The following is a 16,765-nucleotide window of genomic DNA, read 5'->3' on the forward strand; positions in this document are numbered from 1 at the left end:
GTCCATTTGCCTGTCCCAATGATGACTTAAGTGCACTTAAACTTGGTGAATCTACTACCATTGCAGGCAAAGCATTCCATACTCTCCAAGTAAAGAAACTGCCTCTGACATCTGCCTTATACCTATCTCTCCTCACTTTAAAGTTATGTCCCCTCATGTTTGCCGTTCCCATACTTGGAAAAAGGCTCTCCCTGTCCACTCTATGATTATCTTGTATGTCTCTAATAAGTCACCTCTCAACCTTCTTCTCTCTAACGAGAACAGCCTCAAGGCCCTCAGCCTTTCCTCGTAAAACATTCCTTCCATACCAGGCAACATCCTAGTAAATCTCCACTGCACCCTCTCCAAAGCATCCACATCCTTCTTATAATGCGGTGACCAGAACTGGACACAATACTCCAAGTGTGGCCATACCAGAGCTTTGTACAGCTGCAGCATAACCTCCTGGTTCCGGAACGCAATCCCTCGATTAATAAAGGCCAAAACACTGTATGCCTTCTTAACAACCCTGTCAATCTTGGTGGCAACTTTCAGGGATCTGTGTACATGGACACCGAGATCTCTCTGCTCATCTGCACTCCCAAGAATCTTACCATTAGCCCAGTACTTTGCATTCCGATTACTCCGTCCAAAGTGTATCACCTCACACTTGTTCATGTTAAACTCCATTTGCCACCTCTCAGCCCAGCTCTGCATCCTATCTGTCTTTCTGCAACCTTCTACATCCTTCGTCACTATCCACACCTCCACCGACCTTAGTATCGTCCGCAGATTTACTAACCCACCCTTCTAACCCCTCATCCAGGTCATTTATAAAAATGACGAACAGCAGTGACCCAACACTGACTTTTGCGGTACACCGCTAGTAACTGGACACAAAGATGAACATGTTCCATCAACTACAACCCTCTGTTTGCTTTCAGCAAGCCAATTACTGATTCAAACTGCTATGTCTCCCACAATCCCAATCCTCCACATTTTGTATAATAGCCTACTGTGGGGAACCTTATCGAATGCCTTGCTGAAATCCATATACACCACATTAACCAGTTTACTGTCATCTACCTGTTTGGTCACATTGTCAAAAAAATCAATAAGATTCGTTAGGCACAACCTACCCTTCAAAAAACCATGCTGACTGTCCCTGATCAGATTATTCTTTTCTAGATGGTTATAAATCCTATCACTTATAACCTTTTCCAACACTTTACAAACAACTAAAGTGAGACTCACTGGCCTGTAATTACCAGGTTTGTCTCTGCTACCCTTTTGGAACAAGGGAACCACATTTGCTATCCTCCAGTCCTCAGGCACTATTCCTGTAGACAATGATGATTTGAAGATCAATGCCAAAGGCTCGGCAATCTCTTCCCTTGCTTCCCAGAGGATCCTACGATAGATCCTATCCGGCCCAGGGGACTTGTCAGTATTTCTAATACCTCTTCCTTGTGAACCTCAATCTCTTCTAGTCTAGATGCAAGTCTCTATGTATCTTCCTCGCCAACATTTTCATTTTCTATAGTGAACACTGTCGAAAAATATTTATTTAGTGCTTCCCCTATCTCCTCTGACTCCACACACAACTTCCCACTATTATCCTTGATTGGCCCTAATTTAACTTTCGTCATTCTTTTATTCCTGTCATACATGTGGAAAGCCTTAGGGTTAACCCTGACCCTATCCACCAACAACTTCTCATGTCCCCTCCTGGTTCTTCTGAGCTCTCTTTTTAGGTCTTTCCTGACTTCCTTGTAATCCTCCAGTGCCCTAACTGAGTTTTCACATTTTGTCCTAACATAAGCTTTATTCTTCTTCTTGACCAGGGATTCCACATCCTTAGTAAACCACGGCTCACGTGTTCTATATCTTCCTCCCTGCCTGACAAGTACATGCTTATCTGCTTTAAGTGCTATTTTTCTATAAAGCAGGGTTGCATAAGATCGCAACCATCACGTTTTAGAAGAACTACTTGTACAACTTCGCGCTCTCACATTTCTGTTGTTCAAAAAAATCTGCTACCTTCCCTCTCTTAGAATTCACCATATCACCCTACTTTCAATCTTTGTTCCATCTCCAATATCATTGATTGTGATCTCATCTTCCAAAACGATGCCCATCCTCCCTAGAACTCCCTCCAGTCAGGTTTACGTGATTTTTAACCAATGACCCTTGGTTCTAGATTCTCCCACTAGAGGAAACATCCTCTTCACGTCTACACTGTCAACACCATTCAGGATTTTATGCATTTCAATCTGGTCGCCTATTACTCTTCTAACCTCCAGCAAAACAAGCCTAACCTATTCAATCTATTTTCATCAGAGATCATGCCCATATCTGGAATTAGACTAGTAAACCTCCTCAGACCTTCCTCAATGCATTTCCATCGTTCCTTAAATAAGATGCTCAATATTGTATACAGTACTCCAGAGGCAGTCCCCACCAGTGTTTGTCTAAGTGAAGCATAATGTCCTTAGTTTTCTATTCAATCACCTCAAGAGAAATAGTAGTACTCTATCATTTCTCCTATTTACTTGCTATTCCTGATTACTAATCTTTCCTGATTCATGCATGTGGTCCAAATCCTTCTATATATCTGTAATCACTCATCATTTAGATAAGATTATTTTTATTCTTCCTGCCAAGATAAATAATTTTATATTTTTCAACTTTGCACTCTATTTTCCAGAGTCTATTCACTTAACCTATTTTATTGTCGCCTCCTTGTGTTACCTTCACAACTTACTTTCCTGCATATCTTTGTGTTGTCAGCAAATTTAGCAACCATATCTAGCGTCTCTTCATCTAAGTCATTTACATAAATTACAAACAACACTTGTTACATATTGCCAATAATTTAAACAAATGCTAGCTAGTCAATCTTCTACCTATGTCAATATGTTACCCCCTACAACATGGGCTTTTATGTTCTGCAATAGCACACTTCTTCTGGAAATCTAATTACAACACATTCTCCTTTATCTACCACAGATGTTACCTCCTCAAGGAACTTCAATAGCTTAGTCAAACATGAATTTTCTTTCATAAAACCACTTTGACACTGCCTGATTACCTTGAACTTATCTAATTAACTTATGATTAACTTCTTTTATCATAACTTATCATAGGGAAAATGATGGAAGCTATCTGACCTAATAGTTTCTGGTTTTATGTCTTCCCTCCTGTTTTGAATAAGGGAGTTACATTTGCTATCTTCTAATCTAATTGAATCCCTGAATCAAGGGAGTTTTAGAAAATTAAATACATCAACTATCTCATAAGCACTTCTTTTAAAGCTGCAGAGTGATATCCATCATCAATAATTCACTCCATATATCATTTTTCTAGTCATTGCAATTTTCCTGAGTTTCTCCCTCCCATCCATTTCCTGATTTATCTGTTTCTGGGAAACAGAGTGAAGACAAATGAAAAATACAGTTTCTGTTTATCTTCCATTTCCTTTTTTCTATTATTAATTCTCCAGTCTCAATTCCTAAAAGAACAGCACTCAATTTATTAACTCGTGAAAAATATTTATCAAAACTGTCCATTTTATATTTCTCTAACTTTCCCTCCTAATTAATCTTTCAGTCATTCTTTGGTTTTTTTTCCATCCAATGTTCTGACATGCCACCAGACTGTGCGTAATTATATGCTTTTTCTTTAAATTTGATACTATTTTTAGTATTTCTATCTGGCATCTTTACTAGGTATTGTAATAACAGGTCATTGGCAAACACAAGTATTGTCAAGAGCCATGTGTTGTGATTTGAAAATAGTCATACATATGAAAGTCTAAGTATGAAGTATTTTATTTGGATTGAAATGGCAGGATTACATCTGATGTTTTCAGTATCATTTGAAGAACATATATGCTTCTATATTGCTTTAAATCTGCCGCTTCCAGCATCTATCATTGAAGGAAACAGTTATCGAACAAGGAATTTTGTTCCATGATAAATATTTAGTTTCAGAATTAAGTTTTATTGCAATATTTTGGCTGTTCCCTCCTTAAAATCCAAGTTGTGCAGTGGCTAATGCACCGGATGATATTACTTGTATATAACGCTCTCATCTTCCTCGTTAACTGTATGATGTGGTTCTGTTTGCCAAGCTGGGAATTTGTGTTGCAGACGTTTCATCCCATGTCTAGGTGACATCCTCAGTGCTTGGGAGCCTCCTGTGAAGCGCTTCTGTGATCTTTCCTCCAGCATTTGTAGTGGTTTGAATCTGTCACTTCTGGTTGTCAGTTCCAGCTGTCCGTTGCAGCGGCCGATATATTGGGTCCGGATAGATGTGCTTATTGATTGAATCTGTGGATGAGTGCCATGCCTCTAGGAATTCCCTGGCTGTTCTGTTTGGCTTGTCCTATAATAGTAGTGTTGTCCCAAACAGAACAGCCAGGGAATTCCTAGAGGCATGGCACTCATCCAGAGATTCAATCAATAAGCACATCTATCTGGACCCAATATACCGGCCGCTGCAACGGACAGCTGGAACTGACAACCAGAAGTGACAGATTCAAACCACTACAAATGCTGGAGGAAAGATCACAGAAGCGCTTCACAGGAGGCTCCCAAGCACTGAGGATGTCACCTAGACAGGGGACGAAACGTCTGCAACACAAATTCCCAGCTCGGTGAACAGAACCACAACAACGAGCACCCGAGCTACAAATCTTCTCACAAACTTCGTTAACTGTATCTTTCAAAGTGTTCTTTTAAATTCTCCTGACCACGTTTCTACAATATTTATTCAAACATACTGAGAGTTCATTTTTAGTACTATGAGTAGCTTTTAAATGTTGTGTCAAATAATTGTGCCTACCATTTTGCTATTTTACCAAATGAATTGTCTCATTCACCTCAACCAAGACACCCTTATCCAGTTTCTTCTCTTGTCATCCCTTTCGTGATATTCATCAATGCTATTCTCATCTCTCCCATCAATTTCACTTTGTTTCTCTGAGGAATAATCTCTCCAGCCCATTCTGAAGAAGTGTCACATCTGAAATGAAACATTAACTCTGTTTCTATCTCCAAAGATGTTGCCAGACTTGCTGAGTTTCTCCAGCAATATCTGTGTTTGTTTCTCTAGCCAGTATAACCTTTACCTGTCCTTATCTTCCACTGCCTTTAATTTCCATAAAATCCCCCCCCCCCCCCTCCATGCCATCACCTGTTGGCAGCCTCTAATCCTCACACATTCCAATTCTTCTTTCACCTTTATGTGCTTCCTCATTTGCCTGACACCACCCACCAAAAATCCATCAATAGATAAATCTATTAAACTGATCAAATAAAACAGTATAGACCAACCAAAGACTAACTACTGTTATGGATTCCAGGAAATGTAGTCAGAGTCATAGAATCATACAGCAAGAAAAAAGATCTATCGGTCAAAGCAGTCCATGCCAACTATGTTCACAAACTAAACTACTGCTACCTGCCCGCACCTGACCCATATCCCTCCAAACCTTTTCCTATTCATGAACTTATCCAAATGTCTTCTAAACATTGTAACCATACTTGCATCCATCACTTTCTCTGGAAGTTTACACCAGCCACTTTTGAAACAGTTTCTACCCTACTGTTGTTAGAATACTGAATGGACTCTCAAACTCTTAATATTCACCTGTACCTGTGATTTTGTTTTTTTGCCGCTGTTTACCTGTTATTTACTTACCTATGTTACCTTAGCGATGTGATGTGTCTGTTTTGCTCGCAAGACAAAGTTTTTCACTGTGCCTCCGTACATGTGACAATCAATTCAATTAAATTCAAATCCACACATAAACTACTGTCTAAAAAAGGTGTTCCTTCTGTCCTTTTTAAATCTTTCTCCTCTCACTTTAAAAAATATACCCCTAATTTTGAATCTCCCCACCACTCTAGGGAAAAGACTCTGCCCCTCATGATTTTACAATCTTCTTATTCTTCTATACATTTTGAGATTGCTCTCCGTATTTGATTAGATTTTTTAGATTAGATTACTTAGTGTGGAAACAGGCCCTTCGGCCCAACAAGTCCACACCGACCCGCCAAAGCGCAATCCACCCATACCCCTACATTAACCCCTTACCTAACACTACGGGCAATTTAGCATGGCCAATTCACCTGGCTTGCACATCTTTGGACTGTGGGAGGAAACTGGAGCACCCGGAGGAAACCCACACAGACACGGGGAGAACGTGCAAACTCCACACAGTCAGTCGCCTGAGTTGGGAATTGAACCCAGGTCTCAGGCGCTGTGAGGCAGCAGTGCTAACCACTGTGCCACCGTGCCGCCCATTTGCTTCTCAATTTCCTGCTGACTGTTTTTTGTGGCGGTGGTTGGGGGAGGGGGGGGGGGGGGGGGGTTGGTGGAAGAGAAGAGAGGCATATAGTACAATCCCATCAGGGTGATCATCCTTTTTCTTATTTCTAATTTCAACCCATATGTTGGAAATATTTTTTCTCAATTACAGTAATAAAGCTTGCCTTCATCAAAAATGCCACTTCCCCTCCTCTCCTGCCTATCTTTGTATTCTTGTATTCTTCCTATAATATCAAATGCCCAGGATATTGAGCAGTCAGTCCTGCTCATCCCTCAGCCACATTTCTGTAATACCCACATGTCCCATTCACATGTTTCCATATCTTCTTCAGAATTACTTAATTCTCTAACTTGCTCTTGTCCGTCTTTTCTAAATAACTTGCTCTTTTCTGATTTAGAACTATCCTCATTTTTCTTTCAATCTTCGCTGTTACTTAGGAAAACTCCACACCTCCCCCCCCCCCCCCCACCAAAAAAATAGAACTACCAGTACTCCCCACCAGAATATTTGTCTCTTTCCAGTTCAGAAGAAACACGTCCTTTTTGAAGAGGTCTTTTCTATCCCAGGAGAGATCACAATGATTCAAAAAACTGAATCCCTATGCTTTGCGCCACCTCTTCAGCCATTGATTTATCTGCCCTATCCTTTTGTTCCTTCCCTCATTTAGAACTTGGCACTAGAAATAAACCAGTGATTACTGCTTTTGAGGCTCTGGTTCTTAAACTTCTACTTAAGTTAGAGAAAGAGTGAATTTAAGAAGTTATGTCATTCCTACCAATGTGTACAACAACCTCTGGCTTCTCACTCTCCCCTTTAACAATATGTTTCAAACGTTTGGAGGTATCCTTAAACTTGGCACGAGGAAAGCAACATACTGTCCTTGATTCACGCTCACTGCCGCAATATGTCCTGTCTGTGGCCCGGACAGAAGAGTCCTCTATAATCATTATTCTTTTAAGTCTTGACGAGCACTGTTTAGCATAGATCTTAGTGTCCAAGATCTGACTAACACTTCTATTTTCCTCTGACAGATTCACGCTTTCAACAGTACTCAAAACAGAATTCTGTTTAAGACAAGAATAGCTGCAGAAGACTTCTGAACTACCTTCTTACCTTTCCTGTCAGACTGTTTCTGCTGTGTAATCACTTCTCTAAATCTACTAGTCTTCATACCCTGTGTCTCTTTTATGCCCTCACTGACATTAAGCTTAACAAGCAGCAGCTCTCAATTGCATCCTTATAAAAATAAACTACCTTTCCTTACCAGCAGATTTAATATTAAGCATGCATAAAATAGAAAAAAAGAATTTGAACATCAATAGTAAAAAATAAATCAAACACTTAGCTGAACAAATCAAAAAAAGACTCCTCCTCAAATAATCCAACACAAATAGTCCTAAACTGTTTACCACAAACCCAAAACCTGGAGATGTTGAAAACCTGAAATAAAAACAGAAAATTCTGGAAATACTCAACAGCCCAGACAGCATCTATGGGGAGAAATAGGGTGCATGATTCATGTTGATGACCCTTTATGATAAAGCATGATCTACCTGAAAATTGAGCCTAGTTCGTCTAAACTCTTCTCCTAATCTAACCCTCAGAGCCCAGTTTTCATTCTGATAAATCTGTGCTGCACTCCCTCCAAGACCCTCTAAGGCATGGTGTCAAAAACTACTCAAAATAGTCCCAATTTGATCTAATCCGGGTTTTGTATAATTGCAGCATTACTTATACTCCTTGTTATCCAGCCCTACAGTAGTCCATTAATCATTTTCATCATTTCTGAATCCATACATCACATTTTAATAGTCTTCGTATTTGGATGTCAAGTCTCTTTTGACATTGTGATTCTAGCTTTTCATTGTTTCGTAAGTTTCCTGAATTGCTGATTTTAAGTACAAAATGAGTGACCTCTTATTTGCCTACATTTTGAAACCTGTTTCCCACAGTTTTGCCCCATCAGTTAATTTATCAATATCACTTTGCACAACTTTCTTCTATCTCTAATGCTGTCTGTCTTTGTGCCTTCTGTAAATTTGATTGTGGCATTCTGTTCCATCATCATCTAAGTCATAAATAAACCTGGATCATAATTCTGGTCCAACACAGATTTTGCAGGACACCAGGAGCTAAGCAGAAATTATTGGTGGGCACCAATGCAATGGTGAGACAGCAGGAAAAGTAGCCATTGCAAGTAATCATCTGGCTACGCCTGGTTAGAAAAGAATGGAACAAAGAGTAAGGATAATGGGCTGTCACTTTAATTGACACAATGTGACTACTGACCCTTCAATTTTTCACCTACAGACTACCGTCGTGATATTAACCAAAAACATGTCAATTTCCACTGGTACGCATGACACCCAGCTGGATCTCACTATCACTCCCACTGAACACAAAAACAGTCTCTAAATTGGACTTGAAAGTATTAACTCTGCTTTCTCCCAGAAGAAGGGTCACTGGACTCAAAACATTCCTCTGCTTTCTGTCATTGATACAGTCAAACCTACTGAGTTTCTCCAGCAATTTCTTTTTTTGTTTCATTACATTCTTTTTATATCCTCTGGTTGTGTTATTAAATAAATTACACTTCAAATTTGCAGTACTTTTGCATTTTTTGAATTTACATTGAATTTAGAGTAAAGTCTTCCCATCCTTTTGAATTTACATTGATTTTACATGAAAGTCTCCCCGTCCTTTTGCATTCTGCATTTATATATACTTGAGCAGATTTTCCTTGTATTCATACTTGACACTACTCTTAATTTTCTCTGCTGGCCTTAAATCTCAATCTGTTGCAAATTCAGCTAATTGTTGTTGTCATTTCATATCCATTCTGAAAATGTGTTGCTGGTTAAAGCGCAGCAGGTCAGGCAGCATCCAAGGAACAGGAAATTCGACGTTTCGGGCATAAGCCCATCATCAGGAATGAGGAAAGTGTATCCAGCAGGCTAAGACTCCCTACCTTTTATCTTAGCCTGCTGGCTACACTTTCCTCATTCCTGATGATGGGCTTATGCCCGAAACGTCGAATTTCCTGTTGCTTGGATGCTGCCTGACCTGCTGCGCTTTAACCAGCAACACATTTTCAGCTCTGATCTCCAGCATCTGCAGACCTCACTTTTTACTCATTTCATATCAATTGCCAGGCATAAGCAATGATTACCAATCAATATATTTTAATTCAAGGAATTCAAATAGGAATTTTAAATATGTAAACTGAAGTTGACATCAAAAATATGAACTGAAATTGAATAGTTCTATGATTTCCACATCTTCCATTATTAGGGTCAAAATTCTGAGTATGGTGATGCAGAGATAAAAGCATTTGTAATGTTAAGACCTGCATTGTTTGACTTAACACAAGGCGAACAGGTTTATCTTCAAAATCACCAAACTAATACTTATTTATGTTGTGGGGCTGGTAAAAAGACTGCATAAAGGGAATTATTTTATTATTTAAGAATTGATTCTTTGTCCCTTTCATAAAGTAAAGAGAATATGTCAAAAGCTGATAGCAAGTTCATCAGGAGAAAATATAAACAAAGTTTCGTTTCAATAGTAGACTTCTTTTCAAAGTCTGAAAGTTGATCAAATGCTCAGCTCTAAAGGACAAAACATATCTTTTAAGTTTCATTTTTGGTGAAGGATCTCCACTTGAAATACTAATCCCATTCTAGAATTTGTTGTGTATCTTAGCGTTTTAGATCTAATTAGATATTTCCACATTCAAAAGCTAAAATCAGCACACAAACAGAAAGTTGACCCAACTGAGTCATTCTTACCACCTAGCTGAAAAATGTGATCACTCAAGGGATTTCCCTGTGACAATGAACGTCACAGACCAGTCAGTAAATATTCCGAATAAATCACACCACCCGAAATTATTCTTTTTGACAAGATACGCGCTGCTCAAAAATACTGATTACCATCATCATTTAAGATAGGATGACCAGGAGTGAAACACCGCCTTGGAGAAAGATGGAGTTTAATAGCATGGTTTTGGAACAACTACAAACACCCTTTTTTTGCACGTCATACAGGCAAAGAAAAATGTTTCTTTTATACAAATTTGGACGCACAAAAATTAAAATACTGCTTCTGGGTTATTTCTCTCAGACGGATTGCCAACTCTACCTACATTCTAAACTAGAGACTATGGTGCTGGAAAACCACAGCAGGTCAGGCAGCATCCAAGGAACAGGAGAATCGACGTTTCGGGCAAAAGCCCTTAATCAGGAATACATTCTAAACTTATAAAATTCGATTAAGTTATAATCAAGTCAGCACCCAGCAAAGAGCTTTTACATATTTCACCAGTAAAGTTAGGAGCAAGGTGGGGAAAATCGAATATAAGCGAGGTTCTACATTAATAACTACAGCGCGAAGGACGGCACGACTCAATGTCACCAAAGTGTCCCTTTCCTAACAGGAGCCCAACTAATGTTGTCCAAATCATCCAAAATTATAACTTCTCAAACGTTTCCGTCCTGGTGTAATACTCGTACTGCTTACCTTGCAGCTTTCAATCAATAAGTCAGTGCCAGCGTGAATGGTGTAAGTTCAGCTTTCTCTTTCTCTCTCTCTCTCTCACACACACACACACACACTGTGTGTATGTATACACTGTATCTCCCTCGCGGTACTGACTGGGTTCCGGCTTCTCTAGGTCACTGAATTGGTTACATGAGCCCAGGCGTTGACGCGCATCGTTTCCGGCACGCGCTGCGTTTGCAATGTTTCTCTTCCATTCAATGAGGCGCGCGTTTAGCGCGCGGCCACGGTACCCGGAGCTCGCTCCCGCCTGCTTGGGAAAATGGAGCTGCGGAAACGGCCACAGCGCAGGGGCTCGCGCGACGCCAGTCACCCTGCGCTTGTCAGCGACGGTGACCCCGCTAAACCAAAGCACCTGCATCTTACCTTACCTCCCCTCTGTTTCCTCCTTCCATCTTACCTTTCTTTGTTTTTCCTGACGGTGTGAATTATCTAAATAATGTCCCAGACACACCATCCCTGAGGATGCAATGTCCTAGCTGGAAGCACAGCCTCAGTACAGGTGATGACACTATGGTACACAATCAGAAGAGAGTTGCCCTGGGAATCCTAAACATTGACTCCCCTACACAGTGAAGTAGTATGGCACCAGATCAAACAAGGAAACCTCCTGCTGATTACCACCCCTTTGCCTCCCCTCCAACTGCCAGCTGATGAGTCAAAGCTCCTCCTTGGTGAACACCAGCCATTCAACAAGAACAAAAGATGGCAAGGATGCAGAAAGCACTCTGGGTGGGGGATTTCAATGTCCACCACCAAAAGATGCTCAGCAGCAGCACTAATGAGAAGAGCTGATCAAATCCTACAGGATATTGCTGCTGTACAAGGTCTGTGGAAGGTGTTGAGGGAACAAACAAAAGAGAAAAACGTACTTGACCTCATACCAACCAATCTATCTGCCACAGATGCCTTGACAGTATCAGTAAGAATGACCTTTGCACAGTCCTTGAGATGAAGCCCTAGCTTCACATTAAAAATGCTTTACATCGTCTTGTGCGGTACTATCACCATGCTAAATGGAACAGACTTTGAACAGATCTAGCCATTTAAAAATGGGCATCTGTGAGGTGCCTAGGGCCAGCAGCAGCAGACCCATACTTCAATACAATCTGCAACTTAATGGCCCAGCGTTACTCCCACTTTACCATTACCACCAAGACAGGGAATCAACCTTGGTTCAATGAAGAGTGCAGGAGGGCATGCCAGGAGCAACACCAGACATACGTAAAAATGAAGCAGGATGATTTGTGTGCTTAAAAGCATAAGCAACAAGTGATAGTTAATTAGAATGGTTTAGAAGGATATGAGCCAAGTGCTGGCAAATGGGACTCAGTCACATTGGGATGTCTGGTTGGCATGGAATAAATGGATTGAAGTGTCTGTTTCCATACTGTATGACTCTATGACTCTATAATTCCATAATCAGTAAAGCGGATCTAAGCTCTGCACTCCCGCCACATCCGGTCCTGAATGATGGTGGACACTTAAACAACTCTCTGGAGGAGGAGACTCTATAAACAGCTCCATCCTCAATTGGGGGACAACTCAGCACATCAATGTAAAAGAAATGATAGGTGTCAGTCTTCAACTAATTCAGTTCACCTCTTGTGTTATCAAGAAACAGCTGGAGACATGGGATAATGCAAAGGCAATGGGCCACAATACCATTCTGGCAATAGAACTGAAGATTTGTGCTGCAGAACTTGCCATATCCCTAGCCACAATGTTCCAGTGTGGTTACAAAACTGGCATTTACCCAATTTTGTAGAAGATTGCCACAAAAAACAGGAGAAACCCTAACCAGCCACTAGAACCCCATCAGTATACTCTCGATCACTGGTAAAGTAATGGAAGGGGTAATCAACAGTGTTAACTTGCTGAGCAACTACTTGCTGTTGCCCAATTTGGGTTCTGCCAGGGCCATTCAGCTACTGATCTCAATACAACCTTGGTTCAAACATGGACAGAAGGGCTGAATTCCAGAGATGAAGTGAGAGTGACCACCTTTGATATCAAAACCATAGTTGACAACTGTGGTTTCTAGAAGCCCGAACAAGACTCAAGTCAATGAGAATCAGGGAAAAAAAACTCTGCTGGTTGGAGTCATGTCTGGCACATAGGAAGATGGCTGTGGTTTTTCGAAGTCAATCGTCTGAGCTCCAGGACATCTCTACTGGTGTTCCTCAGGTAGTATCCTCAGCCCATCTTCAGCTGCTTCATTAATGAACTTCTCTTTATTATAAGGTCAAATTGTATTATCATTGATGATGATACAATATTCAAAACCATTTGTGACTCCTCAGATTCTAAAGCAGCAAGAACTGAAAAGGTTTAGGCTGAAAAGTGGTAAGTGACATTTGTGCCAAGGAATGACCATCTTCAAAAAGAGAGCATCTAACCATCCTCTATTGTCATTATATGGTGTTCACATCACTGAATCACCCAATAACAGCATCCCTAGGGTTACTATTGACAAGAAACTAAACTGGATTAGGCATATAAATACAATAGGTACAAGAGCAGGAAGGAGGCCTGCAGAGAGCAAATCATCTCCTGACTCCTCAAAGTCTGTCCACAAGGCACAAGTCAAGAATGTGGTGAAATAATCCCTACTTGCCTGTTGAGTACAGCTCCAATGGCATTCAATAAGCTTGACGATATTCAGAACAAAGCAGCATACTTAATTAGTACCACATCTACAAACTACTTCACCCTTCACCACCAACTCTCAGTGAGAGCAGTGGGTACTATCTACAAGATGCGCTGCAGAAATTCAGTAAGGCACCTTAGACAGCACCTTCTGAACCAAAGACCAATGTAAATCCTGCCTCTGCCTTCACACGCTGTGAATGCTCTTCTCCTTGTTACCACCTCCGTAGAGACCTAAAATCTTTAAAAAGTGAATTTTCAAACAACTAATTGAATAACAATATTTCATGTTTTAAGGCTTCTACTTCAACAAACAATCATTATGTATATCGAATATCAATTTACATACAGCTAATATACCTAAATAAAGAAAAGGGACTTTGTCTTTTAATTAGATTCCCTACAGTGTGCAAACAGATCCTTCGGCCCAACAAGTCCACACTGACCCTCTGAAGAGTAACCCACCCAGATCCATTTCCCTCTGACTAATGCACATAACACTATGAGCAATTTAGCATGGCCAATTCACCTGACCTACACCTCTTTGGACTGTGGGAGGAAACTGGAGAATCCATAGGAAAACCCACGCAGACATGGGGAAAATGTGCAAACTCCCCACAAGCAGTTGCCCGAAGCTGGAATTGAACCTGGGTCCCTGGCACTATGAGGTAGCAGTGCTAACTGTTGAGCCATCATGCACTCCTGCATTAATAAATGAACACAATTGAAATACGGTTACAAAAGCTTTTGCTATTGTGATGATGTTGCTCCTTCAACAAGGTTATTCTGTCCTTGTTTTTTTTCTGAGAGGGTTCATAATGGCACAGGTGCTGAAATGTCTGAACTGGCTCCTTTAATAATTGTTAACAGATGCTGCCGAAGTCAACAACTAGAAAGGGTTTTCAGTTTTTTTTAAAAAAAACACTTCTACAATGAAAGGGGATTCGTTAGTTGTCCCAGTTCAGAACTTTTTCTAGTTTAGGGTTAGTTTAAGCTGGGGACCCAAAGAAACAGCTCCATACTGATCTTCTCTCTCTCTGACATCATTTTCCTGCAAGGACCTGTGTTTGAATTTAACTTTTTTGCCAAGGGGTGTTGATGGAATGTTGCAGGAAATTGGAACAACTCTGTTAAATTGCGTTTTTGTGTCGGTTGGGTTTTCAAATAGTTATGTTATTCTAAATTGAGTTTTCTTTTGTTTTGTGGTTCTACCATTGTTTGCAAATAAATTCTGTTTTTTTAAAACCGAGTGGTTTGACCAGCTCCATTGCTCCTGGAATATTAATCTTATATTCGCTTAAAACAACCAAAAAAACTTAGGTTCTGGGCTACTTAAAATGTTTTGAGGGGGTCTGGCCTGCTCTATAACATTGTGCACTGTGCTTCTGCAGATGTGCAGCATTACAAGAACAAATCCCATATTACTTTGCTTTCCAATAGGCTCATTCTCTCCTTTGTATTTAATCACAATTTCCAGTGTTTTTCAAAAGTCATTCCACTCAGCCCAAATCTTCTAGATCTAACTTTCCCCACCAGCAAATTCCACTCCAGCAGCTCCATGTCCATTAGTCTTCAAAAGCAGTTCTCCTCTCTTTTGAATAGAAAGCAAACTCTCATGAGCATTCTGCTTCTCCATAGCAGTAGCTGTTTGATTCTCCCCACACAGCAGTTACTTTCTTACTCTTCCAGTGTTTCACAAAAAACAGCTGTCATAGAGTCATAGTCATAGAGATGTACAGCATGGAAACAGACCCTCCGGTCCAACCTGTCCATGCCGACTAGATATCCCAACCCAATCTAGTCCCACCTGCCAGTATCCGGCTCATATCCCTCCAAACCCTTTCTATTCATATACCCATCCAAATGCCTCTTAAATGTTGCAATTGTATCAGCCTCCACCACATCCTCTGGCAGCTCATTCCATTCATGTACCACCCTCTGCGTGAAAAGGTTGCCCCTTAGGTCTCTTTTATATCCTTCCCCTCTCACCCTAAACCTATGCCCTCTAGTTCTGGACTCCCCGAACCCAGGGAAAAGACTTTGCCTGTTTATCCTATCCATGCTCCACATAATTTTGTAAACCGCTATAAGGTCACCCCTCAGTCTCAGATGCTCCTGGGAAAACAGCCCCAGCCTGTTCAGCCTCTCCCTGTAGCTCAGATCCTCTAACCCTGACAACATCCTTGTAAATCTTTTCTGAACCCTTTCAAGTTTCACAACATCTTTCCAATAGAAAGGAGACCAGAATTGCATGCAATATTCCAACAGTGGACTAACCAATGTCCTGTACAGCCACAACATGACCTCCTAACTCCTGTACTCAATACTCTGACCAATAAAGGAAAGCGTACCAAATGCCTTCTTCACTATCCGATCTACCTACGATTCCATTTTCAAGGAGCTATGAACCTGCACTCCAAGGTCTCTTTGCTCAGCAACACTCCCTTGCACCTTACCTTTCAGTGTATAAGTCCTGCTAAGATTTGCTTTCCCAAAATGCAGCACCTTGCATTTATCTGAATTAAACTCCATCTGCCACTTCTCAGCCTATTGGCCCATCTGGTCCAGATCCTGTTGTAATCTGAGGTAACCCTCTTCGCTGTCCATGACACCTCCAATTTTGGTGCCGTCTACAAACTTACTAATTGTACCTTTTATGCTAGCATCCAAATCATTTATGTAAATGACAAAAAGTAGAGGGCCCAGCACCAATCCTTGTGGCACTGGCTCCAGTCTGAAAAACAACCCTCCACCACCACACTCTGTCTTCTAACTTTGAGCCTGTTCTGTATCTAAATGGCTAGTTCTCCCTGTATTCCATGAGATCTAACCTTGCTAATCAGTCTCCCATGGGGAGCCTTGTCAAATGCCTTATTGAAGTCCATATAGATCACATCTACTGCTCTGCCCTCATCAATCTTCTTTGTTACTTCTTCAAAAAACTCAATCAAGTTTGTGAGACATGATTTCCCACGCACAAAGCCATGTTGACTTTCCCGAATCAGTCCTTGCCTTTCCAAATACATGTACATCCTGTCCCTGAGGATTCCCTCCAACAACTTGCCCACCACCAAGGTCAGGCTCACTGGTCTATTATTCCCTGGCTTGCCTTTACCGCCCTTTTTATACAGTGGCACCACGTTTGCCAACCTCCAGTCTTCCAGCACCTCACCTGTGACTATCGATGATACAAATATCTCAGCAAGAGGCCCAGCAATCACTTCTCTAGCTACCCACAGAGTTCTT

General features: G+C 40.9%; 1 protein-coding gene across 1 annotated transcript in view; it reads right to left on the reverse strand.

Annotated features, from left to right (window-relative positions):
- LOC132817162 (signal transducer and activator of transcription 4-like) overlaps positions 1–11,049 on the reverse strand; it is a 101,288-nt gene extending 90,239 nt beyond the window's left edge. The window contains exon 1 of the mRNA XM_060827379.1: positions 10,832–11,049. The gene's annotated coding sequence lies outside the window, so the exon portion shown is untranslated. The remainder of the gene's footprint in view (positions 1–10,831) is intronic.
- Positions 11,050–16,765: the final 5,716 nt, after the last annotated feature.

This window comes from Hemiscyllium ocellatum, chromosome 7, assembly GCF_020745735.1.
Source record: "Hemiscyllium ocellatum isolate sHemOce1 chromosome 7, sHemOce1.pat.X.cur, whole genome shotgun sequence".
Taxonomy (NCBI): Eukaryota; Metazoa; Chordata; class Chondrichthyes; order Orectolobiformes; family Hemiscylliidae; genus Hemiscyllium; species Hemiscyllium ocellatum.